Here is an 18665-nt window from a genome sequence, read left to right as displayed (position 1 = left end):
TCATATATATCAGATCTCACTCTCGTAAGTGGCCTTATAGGGATTGACAACCCCTATTTGCGTTGGTTGCGAGGATTTATTTGTTTTGTGCAGGTACGAGGGACTCGCGCGTAGCCTCCTACTTGATTGATACCTTGGTTCTCAAAAACGGAGGGAAATACTTACGCTACTTTGCTGCATCATCCCTTCCTCTTCGGGGAAAACCAACGCAGTGCTCAAAAGGTAGCAAGAAGGATTTATGGCGCCGATGCCGGGGAGGTCTACGCAAAAGTCAACATACCAAGTACCCATCACATACCCTTATCTCCTGCATTAAATTATTTGCCATTTGCCTCTCGCTTTCCTCTCCCCACTTCACCCTTGTCGTTTTATTCGCCCTCTCTCTCTCTATCCTCCCTCTCTTTCTCTATTTGCCTCTTTTTGCTCGCTTGATTTTTGTTTGCTTGTGTGTTAGTTTGCTTGCTTGTCAAGATGGCTCAAGATAATACTAAATTGTGTGACTTCACCAATACCAACAACAATGATTTTATTAGCACTCCGATTGCTCCTCTTATCGATGCTGAATCTTGTGAAATTAATACTGCTTTGCTGAATCTTGTCATGAATGATCCGTTTTCCAGCCTTCCTAGTGAAGATGCCGCTACCCATCTAAATAGCTTCGTTGATTTGTGTGATATGCAAAAGAAGAAAGATGTGGATAATGATATTGTTAAATTGAAACGATTTCCTTTTTCGCTTAGAGATCATGCTAAAGCTTGGTTTTCGTCTTTGCCTAAAAATAGTATTGATTCATGGAATAAGTGCAAAGATGCTTTTATCTCTAAGTATTTTCCTCCCGCTAAGATCATCTCTCTTAGAAACGATATTATGAATTTTAAGCAACTTGATCATGAACATGTTGCACAAGCTTGGGAGAGAATGAAATTAATGATACGTAATTTCCCTACTCATGGTTTAAATTTTTGGATGATTATACAAAATTTTTATGCCGGATTGAATTTTGCTTCTAGGAGAAGCTACTAAACTCCTAGATAATATTAAGGTTAATTATTCTCAATGGCATACTGAAAGATCTACTAATAAAAAGGTGCATGCGATAGAAGAAATTAATGTTTTGAGTGGAAAGATGGATGAAATTATGAAATTATTTGCTAGTAAGAGTGTTTCTTCTGATCCTAATGCTATGCCCTTGTCTACTTTGATTGAGAATAATAATGAATCTATGGATGTGAATTTTGTTGGTAGGAACAATTTTGGTAACAACGCATATAGAGGAAATTTCAACCCTAGGCCTTATCCTAGTAATCCCTCTAATAATTATGGTAATTCCTACAACAATTCTTATGGAAATTATAATAATATGCCCTCTGATTTTGAATCTAATTTTAAAGAATTTATTACTTCGCAAAAGAATTTTAATACTATGATTGAAGAAAAATTGCTTATGATTGATGATTTGGCTAGGAACGTTGATAGAATTGCTCTTGATGTTGATTCTTTGAAACTTATATCTATTCCACCTAAGCATGATATCAATGAGTCTCTCAAAGCCATGAGAATTTCCATTGATGAGTGCAAAGAAAGAACCGCTAGGATGCGTGCTAAGAAAGATGCCTTTGAAAGAGCGTGTTCTTCTAGTTCCTATGAAAATAAAGATGAAGATCTAAAAGTTATTGATGTGTCCCCTATTAAATCTTTATTTTGCAATATGAATCTTGATAATGATGGGACTGAATATGATCCACCTTTACCTAGAAGGAGTTCCAAGAATTCGGAATTTGTTGATCTTGATGCTAAATTTGATAAAAGTGGGATTGAAGAAATTAAAACCCTAGATGTTGCTAAACCCACTATTATGGATTTCAAGGAATTTAACTATGAAAATTTCTCTTTGTTTGATTGTATTTCCTTGTTTCAATCCGTGCTAAATTCTCCTCACGCTTATAGTCAAAATAAAGCGCTTACTAAACATATCGTTGATGCCTTGATGCAATCTTATGAAGAAAAACTTGAATTGGAAGTTTCGATCCCTAGAAAACTTTATGATGAGTGGGAACCAACTATTAAAATTAAAATTAAAGATCATGAATGCTATGATTTATGTGATTTGGGTGCTAGCGTTTCCACGATTCCAAAGACTTTGTGTGATTTGTTAGGTTTCCGTGATTTTGATGATTGCTCTCTAAACTTGCACCTTGCGGATTCCACTATTAAGAAACCTATGGGAAGAATTAATGATGTTATTATTGTTGCAAATAGGAATTATGTGCCCGTAGATTTTATTGTTCTTGACATAGATTGCAATCCTTCATGTCCTATTATTCTTGGTAGACCTTTCCTTAGAACAATTGGTGCAATTATTGATATGAAGGAAGGAAATATTAGATTCCAATTTCCACTAAGGAAAGGCATGGAACACTTTACTAGAAAGAAAATTAAATTACCTTATGAATCTATTATGAGAGACACTTATGGATTGGCTACCAAAGATGGCAATACCTAGATCTATTCTTGCTTGTTATGCCTAGCTAGGGGCGTTAAACGATAGCGCTTGTTGGGAGGCAACCCAATTTTATTTTTATTCCTTGATTTTTGCTCCTGTTTAATAATAAATAATTTATCTAGCCTCTATTTTGGTTGTGTTTTTTTGTGTTTAATTAGTGTTTGTGCCAAGTAGAACCGTTGGGAAGACTTGGGGAAAGTCTTGTTGAACTTGCTGTAAAAAAACAGAAACTTTAGCGCTCACGAGAACTACTGCCATTTTTATTTGGAAAGTGATATTTAGTTAATTATTTTTGCATATGATTAATAGATAAATTCCTCACGTACAGCAATTTATTTTAGAATTTTTGGGGTTCCAGATCTTGCGCTAGCTACAGATTACTACAGACTGTTCTGTTTTTGACAGATTCTGTTTTTCGTGTGTTGTTTGCTTATTTTGATGAATCTATGGCTAGTAAAATAGTTTATAAACCATAGAAAAGTTGGAATACAGTAGGTATAACACCAATATAAATAAATAATGAGTTCATTACAGTACCTTGAAGTGGTCTTTTGTTTTCTTTCACTAACGGAGCTCGCAAGATTTTCTACTTTAAGTTTTGTGTTGTGAAGTTTTCAAGTTTTGGGTAAATATTTGATGGATTATGGAACAAGGAGTGGCAAGAGCCTAAGCTTGGGGATGCCCATGGCACCCCAAGATAATATAAGGACACCTAAAAGCCAAAGCTTGGGGATGCCCGGAAGGCATCCCCTCTTTCGTCTACTTCTATCGGTAACTTTACTTGGAGCTATATTTTTATTCGCCACATGATATGTGTTTTGCTTGGACATCTTGTATTATTTGAGTCTTTGCTTTTTAGTTTACCACAATCATCCTTGATGTACACACCTTTTGATAGAGCCATACATGATTTGGAATTTGTTAGAATACTCTATGTGCTTCGCTTATATCTTTTGAGTTATATAATTTTGCTCTAGTGCTTCACTTATATCTTTTAGAGCACGATGGTGGATTTGTTTTATAGAAACTATTGATCTCTCATGCTTCACTTAGATTATTTTGAGAGTCTTAAATAGCATGGTAATTTGCTTAAAATCCTAATATGCTTGGTACACAAGATTAATAATAAAACTTTCTTATGAGTGTGTTGAATACTATGATAAGTTTGATTCTTGATAATTGTTTTGAGATATGAGATGGTGATATTAAAGTCATGCTAGTTGAGTAGTTGTGAATTTCAGAAATACTTGTGTTAAAGTTTGTGATTCCCGTAGCATGCACGTAGGGTGAACCGTTATGTTATGAAGTCAGAGCATGATTTATTTATTTATTGTCTTCCTTATGAGTGGCGGTCAGGGACGAGCGATGGTCTTTTCCTACCAATCTACCCCCTAGGAGCATGCACGTAATACTTTGCTTTGATAACTTGTAGATTTTTGCAATAAGTATATGAGTTCTTTATGACTAATGTTGAGTCCATGGATTATACGCACTCTCACCCTTACACCTTTGCTAGCCTCTCTAATACCGTGCACCTTTCGCCGGTATCATACACCCACCATATACCTTCCCTAAAACAGCCACCATACCTACCTATTATGGCATTTCCATAGCCATTCGGAGATATATTTCCATGCAACTTTCCACCGTTCTGTTTATTATGACACACTCCATCATTGTCATATTGCTTAGCATGATCATGTAGTCGACATCGTATTTGTGGCAAAGCCACCGTTCATAATTCTTTCATACATGTCACTCATGAGTCATTGCATATCCCGGTACACAGCTGGAGGCATTCATATAGAGTCATATTTTGTTCTAAGAATCGAGTTGTAATTCTTGAGTTGTAAGAAAAATAGAAGTGTGATGATCATCATTATTAGAGCATTGTCCCGGTGAGGAAACGATGATGGAGACAATGATTCCCCCACAAGTCGGGATGAGACTCCGGACGAAAAATAAAATAAAAAATAGAAAGAAAAGAGGCCATAAAAAAGGAGAAAAGGCCCAAATAAAAAAATGAGAGAAAAAGAGAGAAGGGACAATGTTATTATCCTTTTACCACACTTGTGCTTCAAAGTAGCACCATGATATTCATAGTAGAGAGTCTCTCATGTTATCACTTTCATATACTAGTGGGAATCTTTCATTATAGAACTTGGCTTGTATATTCCAATGATGGGCTTCCTCAAAATGCCCTAGATCTTCATGAGCAAGCAAGTTGGATGCACACCCACTTAGTTTCTTTTTGAGCTTTCATATACTTATAGCTCTAGTGCATCTGTTGCATGGCAATCCCTACTCACTCACATTGCTATCTATTGATGGGCATCTCCATAGCCCGTTGATACACCTAGTTGACGTGAGACTATCTTCTTCCTTTTTGTCTTCTCCACAACCACCACTCTATTCCACCTATAATGCTATATCCATGGCTCACGCTCATGTATTGCGTGAAGATTGAAAAAGTTTTGAGAATGTCAAAAGTATGAAACAATTGCTTGGCTTGTCATCGGGGTTGTGCATGATTTAAATATTTTGTGTGGTGAAGATAGAGCATAGCCAGACTATATGATTTTGTAGGGATAACTTTCTTTGGTCGTGTTATTTCGAGAAGACATAATTGCTTTGTTAGTATGCTTGAAGTATTATTATTTTTATGTCAATATTAAACTTTTGTCTTGAATCTTTCGGATCTGAATATTCATACCACAGTTAAGAAGAATTACATCAAAATTATGCCAAGTAGCACTCCGCATCAAAAATTCTGTTTTTATCATTTACCTACTCGAGGACGAGCAGGAATTAAGCTTGGGGATGCTTGATACGTCTCCAACGTATCTATAATTTTTGATTGCTCCATGCTATATTATCTACTGTTTTGGACATTATTGGGCTTTATTATCCACTTTTATATTATTTTTGGGACTAACCTATTAACCGGATGCCCAGCCCAGAATTGCTGTTTTTTGCTTGTTTTAGGGTTTCGAAGAAAAGGAATATCAAATAGAGTCCAAACGGAATGAAACCTTCGGGTACGTGATTTTCTCAACGAACAAGACCCGGGAGACTTGGACCCTAAATCAAGAAAGAAAAAAGGACGCCACGGGGTAGGGGGTGCGCCTACCCCCCCCCCCCCCCAGGCGCGCCCTCCACCCTCGTGGGCCCCCTGTTGCTCCACCGACGTACTCCTTCCTCCTATATATGCTGGATAGCTGTCGATGAGTGGAGTAATAGTAGTAGATGCAGGCAGGAGTCGGTCTACTTGTCTCGGATGTGATGCATATATACATGATCATACCTAGATATTCTCATAACTATGCTCAATTCTGTCAATTGCTCAACAGTAATTTGTTCACCCACCGTAGAATACTTATGCTCTTGAGAGAAGCCACTAGTGAAACCTATGGCCCCCGTGTCTATCTTCATCATATTAATCTCCTACTACTTAGTTATTTCCTTTGCTATTTACTTTCCTTTATTTTACTTTGCAACTTTATCATAAAAATACCAAAAATATTATCTTATCATATCTATCAGATCTCGCTCTCGTAAGTGGCCTTATAGGGATTAACAACCCCTATTTGCGTTGGTTGCGAGGATTAATTTGTTTTGTGCAGGTACGAGGGACTCACGCGTAGCCTCCTACTGGATTGATACCTTGGTTCTCAAAAACTGAGGGAAATACTTACGCTACTTTGCTGCATCATCCCTTCCTCTTTGGGGAAAACCAACGCAGTGCTCAAGAGGTAGCAATAATCATCATAAATAGGAGGCATGCTTTCATCATAATAAATTTTCTCTCAAAACTTGGGGGACAAAAAATATCATCTTCATCAAACATAGCTTCCCCAAGCTTGTGGCTTTGCATATCATTAGCATCATAGATGTTCAAGGAATTCATACTAACAACATTGCAATCATGCTCATCATTCAAGGATTTAGTGCCAACCATTCTAATGCATTCTTCTTCTAGCATTTGAGCACAATTTTCCTTTCCATCATACTCACTAAAGATATTAAAAAGATGAAGCGTATGAGGCAAACTTAATTCCATTTTTTTCTTTTATAAACTAAACTAGTGATAAAACAAGAAACTAAAAGACTCGATTGCAAGATCTAAAGATATACCTTCAAGCACTCACCTCCCCGGCAACGGCGCCAGAAAAGAGCTTGATGTCTACTACACAACCTTCTTCTTGTAGACGTTGTTGGGCCTCCAAGTGCAGAGGTTTGTAGGACAGTAGCAAATTTCCCTCAAGTGGATGACCTAAGGTTTATCAAACCGTAGGAGGCGTAGGATGAAGATGGTCTCTCTCAAGCAACCCTGCAACCAAAAAACAAATAGTCTCTTGTGTCCCCAACACACCCAATACAATGGTAAATTGTATAGGTGCACTAGTTCGGCGAAGAGATGGTGATACAAGTGGTATATGGATGGTAGATAAAGGTTTTTTGTAATCTGAAAATATAAAAACAGCAATGTAACTAATGATAAAAGTGAGCACAAATGGTATTGCAATGCGTTGAAACAAGGCATAGGGTTCATGCTTTCACTAGCGCAAGTTCTCTCAACAATAATAACATAATTGGATCATATAACTATCCCTCAACATGCAACAAAGAGTCACTCCAAAGTCACTAATAGCGGAGAACAAACAAAGAGATTATGGTAGGGTACGAAACCACCTCAAAGTTATTCTTTCCAATCAATCTGTTGGGCTATTTCTATAAGTGTCACAAACAGCCCTAGAGTTCGTACTAGAATAACACCTTAAGACACAAATCAACCAAAACCCTAATGTCACCTAGATACTCCAATTTCACCTCAAGTATCCGCGGGTATGCTTATACGATATGCATCACACAATCTCAGATTCATCTGTTCAACCAACACATAGAACCTCAAAGAGTGCCCCAAAGTTTCTACTGGAGAATCACGACGAAAACGTGTGCCAACCCCTATGCATAGGTTCATGGGCGGAACCCACAAGTTGATCACCAAAACATACATCAAGTGAATCACGTGGTATCCCATTGTCACCACAGATACGCACAGCAAGACATACATCAAGTGTTCTCAAATCTTTAAAGACTCAATCCAATAAGATAACTTCAAAGGGGAAACTAAATCCATTACAAGAGAGTAGAGGGGGGAAGAAACATCATAGGATCCAAATATAATAGCAAAGCTCGTGATACATCAAGATCGTATCACCTCAAGAACACGAGAGAGAGAGAGATCAAACACATAGCTACTGGTAGATACCCTCAGCCCTGAGGGAGAACTACTCCCTCCTCATCATGGAGAGCACCGGGATGATGAAGATGGCCACCGGAGAGGGATTACCCTTCGGCAGGGTGCCGGAACGGGTCTAGATTGGTTTTCGGTGGCTATGGAGGCTTCTGGCGGCGGAACTCCCGATCTATTGTGCTCCCCGAAGTTTTTAGGGTATATGGGTATATATGGGACGAAAAAGTACGTCAGGGGAGCCACGAGGGGCCCATGAGGGTGGAGGGCGCGCCCAGGGGGTGGGCGCGCCCCCTGCCTCATGGCTTCCTCGTTGATCCCCTTACACGCACTCCAAGTCTTCTGGATTTCTTCTAGTCCAAAAATAAGTTCCGTGAAGCTTCATGTCAATTGGACTCCATTTGATTTTCCTTTTCTGCGATACTCTAAAACAAGGAGAAAATAGAAACTGGCACTGGGCTCTAGGTTAATAGGTTAGTCCCAAAAAATCATATAAAATATCATATAAATGCATATAAAATATCTGAGGTTGATAATATAATAGCATGGAACAATAAAAAATTATAGATACGTTGGAGACGTATCACTAACCATGGCGCCTCCGCACTCCGCGTGCTGGCCATCCACCACCTTCGGCTTCACGTTGAAGACCTTGAGCCACAGCCCGAAGTGGGGTTGGATGCGAAGGAAGGCCTCACACACAACGAGGAATGCCGAAATGTTGAGGAGGGAGTTCGGGGATAGATCATGGAAGTCTATCCCGTAGTAGAACATCAGCCCGCGGACGAAGGGGTGGAGTGGAAATCCTAACCTGCGGAGGAAATGAGGGATGAATACTACCCTCTCATTGGGCTTCGGCGTGGGAACGATTTGTCCCTGGGTCGGAAGGCGGTGGGCGATTCCCTTCGCTAGGTACCCAGCCGCCCGAAGCTCGGCGATGTCCTCCTCCTATACGGAGGAGGCCATCCACTTGCCTTGACCTCTGGATCCGTACATGGTTGAGTGCTTGCTCGAGACGGAGAAGATGAGAACTTGGGCGCTAGAGCTCAAGAGTGGAAGGGCAGAGGAAGAGAGAAGGTGTGGGTGAAGAGAAGGGGTTTTTATCTCCTTATAAAGGCAGTAAATATTGAACGCCTCCCCGCTCGCCTTAAAATTCATGTACTCCCAAGGGCTGTGTAAATGGCATGGTTGGGTTGCCCACGCCCGTATTGATGAGAATCCCCGCAATAAGGGGACACGATCTCTGCTTTGACAAGACGTGCCAATGGAAATCACATCTCGAAACATGGGATGGCAAACAAAACGGTACGATATAGTGACCGGGCAGACATGATGTCATGTTGTAAAAAGTTGTCAGCAGATTGGATTCGTGAAATATTATATTCTCTCCACGGATGTGTGTGGTGTGAGTTACAGGTCCGAACACACCGGTATGTCCGAAGGTTGTTTTGGAGTTCGGAAGGAGGAACCCGCCTTACAATGCCGAAGACAGATCTACGCATCGGATACCTTGTCATTGAAGCCAGGTTCGGGGGCTACTGAGGGAGTCCTGGACTAAGGGGTCCTCGGGCGTCTGGCCTGTTAGCCATGGGCCGGACTGATGGGTTGTGAAGATACGAAGACCGAAGACTGCACCCGTGTCCGGATGGGACTCTCCTTGGCGTAGAAGGCAAGCTTGGAGACCGGATGTGTGGATTCCTTTCTTTGTAACCGACCTTGTGTAACCCTAGATCCTCCCGGTGCTTATATAAACTTGAGGACTTAGTCCGGAGGGGAATAATTCATTATCATAGCCATACAAGCTAGACCTCTAGGGTTTAGCCATTATGATCTCGAGGTAGATCAACTCTTGTAATACTCGTATTCATCAATATCAATCAAGCAGGACATAGGGTATTACCTCCATAGAGAGGGTCGGAACCTGGATAAACATCGTGTCCCTTGTCTCCTGTTACCATCAACCTAAGACGCATAGTTCGGGACCCCCTACCCGAGATCTGCCAGATTTGACACCGACACCAGGTGCAACCAGGGCCCATTGCCTTCCCTCTGGCCCATAAAAAATCTCCGTAAAGTTTCGTGGCATTTGGACTCCGTTTGATATTGATTTTCTGCGATGTAAAAAACATGGGGAAAATAGCAAGTGGAACTTGGCACTATGTCAATAGGTTAGTACCAAAAAATGATATAAAATGACTATAAAATGATTATAAAACATCCAAGATTGATAATAAAGCAGCATGGAACAATCAAAAATTATAGATACGTTGGAGACGTATCATCCATCGGTAGATGTCCTAATTAACATAGCCGGCTTGACCTAGATGGAAGCCGAGTAGTCTTCGTGCATGTGCCCCCGATGACCAACGCCTTGGAGGAAATCAGTTGTCGCTGTTTAACCCTCCAATGATCCGAAGCACATGACACCTAATATTGCAAGATGACAAGAAACCTTTTTTAGATTTCTCATCAAAACTACAGCCATGTACAACACAGCCTACATGATATGTAGACGATAGCTAATCCAGGCCTCTCTGCTAGAGTCTGGTCACATGCATGGACGAACTGATCTTCTATGTCATGCAGGGATCATCCAGGCACCAACGTCTGTACAACACTTCTCTAGTACTATCGCTCGTCTCTCTCTTCTATTAATTCACCAGACTTGCGGGGTCGGGGAGTGTGCCTATGGTCGGTTCTCGATTGCGGTCCCACATGTGTGTGCAAATGCAATATGATGCGCATTCCATTCGGAGAGCGGCGTGCCAGACCGACCGACCGTCCGGGGTGCGACGCGAATGCAACGGGCGTGCTGTATACTCCGTACATGTGTACCGCTGTTTTCTTGAGGCTTTGCTCCATGGCGCAATCCATGGATACAAAATTAGTATATTGTACTATTTAAAAGTCGAGGGCGGGCTTTTCTCGCGTGGTAGGAGGGGCAGTTCCGCCTAGTCAGTTCGACAGAGACGTGAGAAGATGAGGGAGTAGGCTGCTGCAAACGTAGGGTTGTGTGATTTGACAGCGAGTTACTGCTGGACAGGTGGGGCCCCATGATTTGACTTGCCATTATCATTTTAACTGCGTCGCTACGACCGGCATGAGTCTCTCGATTCCTGACCACCTCCATGGTATACAAGTGCCTCTCCCAATGCTACACCATGTAGAGGATGGCTCTTGCATGAGAGCCCACTCCTCCACTTTTTCCTTGCCTCTTTCCTCCATATATGCAAAAAAGCCATGTAAGTGGGCTTATAGCCCACTATTGTACTTGCTCGTACAGGTGCTAAGCCTGCCAATAGGCATAAAGTCTCATGTGGCAAGTTAATTAAGAAGAGAGAGACTAGTTTGGTGACCCCAGGAAGAAACGATGCTAAGCGCGTGTACCTCGGTGAAAAGATAATTTTGAGTGTATAGCTAATTAAATGAAGCAAACTTAGCAACAAAAAACTAAGTGGCTATGCATTGGGGACTTGAGTTGCTAAGCCATTTAATGCCCTTAGCACCTCATCTAAGCACCATTTCATTGGAAGAGGTCACTCCTTGGCAAATGCAATAAATACTACGAAGAAAGAGATAGAGAGAAGTAAAAAGTTACTCCTATAGCCAACCTTATAGCTAACCTTGTTCAATGAGTGACTAAGTGATGACTATGTATGACATGCCAACATCAGATAGCCTAATGCACTGTGTTAAATCTCCAAGTGCGCGACCGCGTGAGCGAGGCGACGGTCATGGTAGGCGCGACCATGATACGGGTTGCTGGCAGCCCTTGGATTTGAGATCGAACGGTTGCATGCTAAGTTGTTGAAAATTTGTAGAATAACCCTCCGGGATAGAATATTCACCCATAGGTCTAGAATCACGCCATGCAACCGTTCAATCTCAGATCCAAGGGCTCTCGGAAGCCAGTATCATGGGAGACTCGAAATCTTCGTATCATCTGTAATTTTCCTAACGCTTGACATGACATCGAAAGCCATTTAATTGGGCATCGAGTAGACATGGCATCTAATTGGGCCCCCCATAGTCCTGTGCATGAATCCATTTATCCACCACGCAAGCCACTACCCTGCCGTTCGCACACCCCACTCAGCAGTTTTACAATCCAAAAACCGATGGTAGTTCGCTCCTACTCGTCCCGGACGTCCTTTAACATTACGTCAATTCGCTCCTAGTCGTCCCATCCTTTCACATTAAGATAGTTCCACTAATCCTAACCCTCCTCCCAAATACATGGCGTCCCAAATCTCCATGATCAGCAGTGAGTACAAGGTTAGAACCATGACCGGTGATGAGTTCGACGTCATCTACACCCGTTCTTCCGCGACGGTGAAAGGATGCCTTGCTCGCTTCAGACGCATGTTCGAAAACTCAAATGATGAGTGGTCGCTGGGCTAGATGTTGAGTACACCACAACCCTGGACAGAGAGAAGAATCTAAAGGAGGAAGAGAAGATGAAGCCCGCCGTGATCCAGGTTTGCGTGCATGACTTATGCTTGGTCTACCACATATGCCATGTAGACGATGAGTGTAAGGAATTTAAGTACTTCCTCAAGGGCGGCCTAGTCAACTTCTTTACTATAGACTTTACGAACAACAGAACAATCCTGGGTTGAATAGGCCTTGTTGTAGGCGAGCCCTTCGACCTCCAGAAGAATGGGTTGGTGCCCTCCCGTGATCAGCCTTCAATGCTGACCCTGGCAGGAGCCATGGTTCATCCTTCATACGGTAAACTGAAGAAACCTCCGCCCAAGTTTCATCGTGCATGGCAGTGGAATGTACTAGATATAGACCACATCCACTATGTTGCAATGGATGCGTACCTTTGTTTCAATATCTACAAGGGTTAGATGAAGAGCAAGAGACAAGTGTGTGGTTCAAGCAAAGAAGTATCGGCCAAGAGGAAGAGGAACAAGGACGAAGTCGAGCACGTGGACGAGGAGTCCGAGTAAGGTGGCAGTGTCATTGCTCATGGTGGTTCTAATGCAGTGTCTACCAAATTAGTTGCTTAGTTTAATTTCAGGTGTGCTTAGTTTTATTTGAGGGGTGTGTTGTGCTAAGCCCCCAACAGAACTATGTTATGTTCCTTCTTGTTACTTTAACTCTTCAGTACGTACATACTAGTATTTCTTACAGTTCATATTTTAGTTACTATAGTACTACCACTCGTTTCTTCACATTATATACGTACAATATATATGTCCAACATCATATAGCCAGCAGTTTAGTTGTCAAAGAATTTCAGGGTGCTTAGTTTTGTCAAAGAATTTTAGGGTACTTAGTTTTATTTGAGGGGTGTGTTGTGCTGGCACCATTATTGTGACTCAAATCTCTTTTGCCATGTTATAATGACATAAATACTGATGGACCAACATGCCAGATCTCCCTCTATCTCACTACTGTAAAATAAAGTGTGGGGCCTACTTGATCCCAACAGCGTTCTTCTTTTCCTGTAAAATTATTCGGTTGGTTACTCCTGACAAGCGGGGCCACACTTATCATTGTGAAAATCAGCTTATTTTTGTCATATAACATGGTCAACGGGTTTGACGTGAAAATAACAATGTCTAATGGCATTTTTAAGCAAACATCTAACTTAATGATGGCAGATATCTAATTGCATTTTTGAGCAGGCATCTCACGGATCGATGGCATTTTTGAGTAGTTGTAACTTCTAATGGCAAAACTGAGTAGTGATACACAACTAGTGGCATAAATAATAAGAACCCAAGAATTAAATAGGTATGCTAATTTCTTCAATAGAATTTAGCACCCCATTTAAGCACGTACTAGCTTTTTTAATAGTACTACATGCATAATTTGGCGACGAGCGCTCTCTATATGTACCACATTTTTTCTTTAATTTCATCTTGTTAGTTTTGCTCCATGGCGCAATCCATCGATACTACTACTGTACAAAAGTATACATTTTTTAAAAGGCTAGAGGGCGGGGTAGTCTAGCTTGGTCGGTTTCAAGAGAGGCGGGGGCCTTTGTGATTTGATGGCTCATTACTGCTGGAAGGCGGGGCCTTGTGATTTGACTACTCGTATAAATAGGCCGACGACCTGAGGAGGAGCAAAGAACCGTGCGGTATACTCAAGTTTTCCACTGGAGTACGACGGAGGAGCACGAAACACGGTAGCCCAGTGCCATATGGTGATAAAAAATGATCTAATTTGCTAGTCATCTCATTGTTAGCATTGTTCTATTCATGCCTCGCAGAGAACATGACACATGCGGCGAAACACCCGAAGCAAAAGAAGAAACACAGGAGCAAAAGAGGAAGGAAGATTATCACCCCCAAAAAATAAGGAAGACGTACACACAAGTCTGGGACGCTGCTCTCTACTACATGAAGGGTTGCTGGCCGCGGAGTCGTAATTGCTTCTTCACCACCTCCACAACCTCCATCTCCTTGTGCGTCTCCTCCGCCATCTTCTTCATTCGGTCCATGACGCGGGATTTCTCGACGCGAGCCTTCATCATCTGTTCCACGGCCGCATTATGTACCTTGACAGCAGCCAGGTGCTCGATGCAGAGCTTCGCCAACTCCTCCTTCTGTTCCATGATGAGGGCCTGCAACATCTTCATCAAGGAACTACTATTCTCATGCAACTTCTTCCAGCCAGCGTTTTCCTCCTTTAGCAGGTCGAGCTCGTGGCAGAGCTTCGCCTTGTCGTCCTGAAGTTGTAGGATTTCGCCGGTCGCCTGCTTCTCCGAGGCAATGCTCTTCTTCAGCAGCATCACCAAGCCGGCGGTCAAATCCCCCTGCTCATTAAGCTCAACGGGCATGTCGTCGAGGCTCTCCTTCAGCAGCTCCACCAAGTCATGGATGAACTCCTTCTACTTATTGAGGTGCTTATTGAACTGATCCGGCATGTCGTCGAGGGATAACGACTCTAGTGCCGCCAGCTCAGCATGTTCGCCTCTGCGGCTAGGGCGCTCCTGGGAGCCATCACCTGTCCGTGAGAGATCTTTCAAGGTCTCTGCGAGGCAGCGAGCCCTCTATTTTTTTCCGCAGCCTTGGTTGTCGCTCCCTTGTTACGAGTAGTTCTCGACCTAGAGCTCTGCACACCGTCCATGGCAAGGACAGATGAAGAAGATGGACTTATGCGGAGGAAGGTAGAGTAATTTGCAGTTAGGTAGTTGATAACCCAAAAGTATAGGGGATCACAACAGTTTTCGAGGGTAAAGTATTCAACCCAAATTTATTGATTCGATACAAGGGGAGCCAAAGAATATTCTCAAGTATTAGCAGTTGAATTGTCAATTAAACCACACCTGAAAGACTTAATATCTGCAGCAAAGTATTTAGTAGCAAAGTATTATGGAAGTAACAGTAATGGTGGCAAAAGTAACAGTAGTAGTTTGTAACAGTCGTAATAGTGGCAACAGAAAAGTAACTAATCAAAGATCAATATGTGAAAAGCTCATAGGCAATGGATAAATGATGGATAATTATGTCGGATGTGATTCCTCATGCAACAGTTATAACATAGGGTGACATAGAACTAGCTCCAATTCATCAATGTAATGTCGGCATGTATTCCGAATATAATCATACGTGCTTATGGAAAAGAACTTGCATGACATCTTTTGTCCTACCCTCCCATGGCAGCGGGGTCCTATTGGAAACTAAGGGATATTAAGGCCTCCTTTTAATAGAGTACCGGCCCAAAGCAATAACACTTAGTGAATACATGAACTCCTCAAACTACGGTCATCACCGGAAGTGGTCTCGGTTATTGTCACTTCGGGGTTGCCGGATCATAACACATAGTAGGTGAGTATTGACTTGCAAGATAGGATCAAGAACTCACATATATTCATGAAAACATAATACGTTCACATCTGAAATCATGGCACTCAGGCCCTAGTGACAAGCATTAAGCATAGCAAACTCATAGAAACATCAATCTTAGAACATAATGGATACTAGGGATCCAACCCTAATAAAACAAACTCGATTACTTGGTAAATCTCATCGAACCCATCATCGTCCAGCAAGCCTACAATGGGATTACTCACGCACGATGGTGAGCATCATGAAATTGCAGATGGAGGAAGGTTGATGATGACAATGGCGACGGATTCCCCTCTCCGGAGCCCCAAACGAACTCCAGATCAGGCCTCCCAATGAAGATTAGGGCTTGGCGGCGGCTCCGTATCGTAAAATGCGATGAATCCTTCTCTGTGATTTTTTCTCCTCGAACGTGAATATATAGAGTTGGAGTTGAGGTTGGTGGAGTCTCAGGGGGCACATGAGGCAGGAGCGCGCTCTTCACCCTCGTGGACAGGGTGTGGGTGAGGGAGTCCTGGACTAAGGGGTCCTTGGGCGTCCGGCCTATTATCCATGGGCCGGAATGATGGGCTGTGAAGACATGAAGGCCGAAGAATGCACCGTGTCCGGATTGGACTCTACTTGGCGTGGAAGGCAAGCTTGGCGACCGAAGATTCCTTCTTATGTAACCGACTCCATGTAAACCCTAGATCCCCTTGGTGTCTATATAAACCGAAGGGGGTAGTCCGGAAAGGACACCACATATACTCATTACCATACCCACATAGGCTAGGCTTCTAGGGTTTAGCCATTACGATCTCGTGGTAGATCAACTCTTTTAATACTCATATTCATCAAGATCAATCAAGCGGGAAGTAGGGTATTACCTCCATAGAGAGGGCCCAAACCTGCGTAAACTTCGTGTCCCCCATCTCCTACTACCATTGATCCTAGACGCACAGTTCGGGACCCCCTACCCGAGATCCACCGGCTTTAACACCGACATTGGTGCTTTCATTAAGAGTTCCACTGTGACGTCGATGAAAGGCTCGATGGCTCGCCTTTTCATTAAAGACAATATCATCGCAGGGGAGGTTTTGGCCTCGGGCCAAACCCTCCGGCTGGGCGACTTTACTATGATCGCCCGTTTGGCCGCGGAGCCGACGATGACCTCTCGGGCCATCGAAAATCCCCTTCGCATCAACTCCGAGCACTCCAAGCAGATGGATCCGGTTGAGTTTTCATCCTAAAACGAGCTCCTAGATCGCATCGCCCCTTTGGGAATCTCATAGATTACGATCAGATCGGGCCTAAAACCAATCAGGGAGAAACCAAAACTCCACCGATCACCCACCAGATCGCGGCAGTCCTGGAGCAGGACGGTGAGTCTTCTTCTATATTGAATATGGACTATGTTCGGGTCGCCATTCATGAAGAGCCTGATACTCACCCGCGAAAGGACGCAACCAGCCCTCCGAACATAGCATCGGACGGTGGTTCCAAACAATCAGAAGACATTCCAGAACCCAGACTGTCTAGTCCAGAAGGTCGTCGGACTCCGGAGAACCGGTTAGGTCGAGGTTCGGATTTAATTCCACCCACCCACCCGGACATGGAGGCTCTCAGGAGCATAAAACAACAATATCAGGAGAAGGTCCACCACTTTTGGGCCAGATTCCTCGTCAAGGACAAGGTAAAGGATTGTCGTGACGAGGACGCAATATCAGCGTTCTGCAAAAACTATGCGGACGAAGGAATCCTCAATGCCATCAATCGACGCCGCATACTAAAATTTTCTGACTTAGCAGCCATCCTACAAAAATACTGCACAATGGAAAGCGCCTGGGAAACTCAGGCAGCTTGCTAGGAACCACCAGCCCCAACCCAACTTCCCCTAGAGGCGAAAAGGGCATACCTCGGGGCACGCGCAGTCCAACAGTCAAAAAACACAAAGCCACTATACGGCATGACACCGTTCCGGAAGGGTGGCTCGATGGCCCATGCAAAATACATACAACAACAGATACTGTGGCAACCCACAACCTTAGAGCATGCTGGATACTATGATAGGTAGCCAAGAGCTGTGAGGACATCCTTATCAAGGATGCCCCAAAACAACACCCCCAGAAGACGATGACCCAAGAGTATTGACAGTCTTTGAGACATTCGCTTCAAATAACAAGCGCAAAAGGGCACTTCACGAGCTCAACGAAGTCTGCCAAATCGCTGTAATAAACCCATGGAACGACACGGCTATAACATTCAACGTCGGTGATGAACCAAGTACAGAACATCACGAGCACCAGTCGTGTTAGTCCTCACCTCCATCATGGATGGGTTTCGACTCACCAAGGTCCTCATGGACGGTGGCAGCGGACTAAATCTCATTTACGAGGACACACTCCATAAAATGGAAATAGACAGGAGCCGCATCAAACAAAGTAACACAACCTTCCGGGGATATATTCCTAGTCGGGAGGCGCAGTGTGCGGGCAAAATCACACTTGACGTGGTATTCGGATCGCCTGAGAACTATCGGTCCAAAGAAATAACCTTCCAAGTGGCCCCTTCTAGCAGCGCATATCATGCCCTGTTGGGGCAGGATGCTTTTACACGCTTCCAATCTATACCTCACTACGGATATATGAAGCTCAAAATGCCCGGACCAAACGGTATAATCACTCTCGTCAGTGATCCGGACATAGCACTCCGCGCTGAAAACAAAACCGCATCCCTGGCCCCAGAGGCGCTATCCGAAGCCCTCGTGGCCGAAGAATTAACCGCACTACGCTCCACAGTGGACAGGGACGATGTGATCCTCGACAAACGCCCCAAATCCACCTCGTTCAAACCGGCAGGAGAAATAGTCAAATTCCAGGTCCACCCAATGGACCCCAAGAAGACAGCATCCATCGGAGCTCAACTGAACCCAACAGTTGACGCCGCACCGCGAGAATTCCTGCGCAAAAACTGGGACATATTTGCTTGGCACCCTTCGGACATGCCAGGGATCCCACGCAAGCTGGCCAAACATAGCCTCAATATATTAAAGGGGTTTAAACCGGTTAAGCAAACATTGCGGTGTTTTTCTGAACCCAAGTGACAAGCCATGGGGGAGGAGCTG

This window comes from Triticum aestivum, chromosome 2A (assembly GCF_018294505.1).
Source record: "Triticum aestivum cultivar Chinese Spring chromosome 2A, IWGSC CS RefSeq v2.1, whole genome shotgun sequence".
In the NCBI taxonomy this organism is placed as follows: Eukaryota; Viridiplantae; Streptophyta; class Magnoliopsida; order Poales; family Poaceae; genus Triticum; species Triticum aestivum.
The sequence above is the reverse complement of the archived record's forward strand: the minus strand, read 5'-3'. Positions refer to the sequence as shown.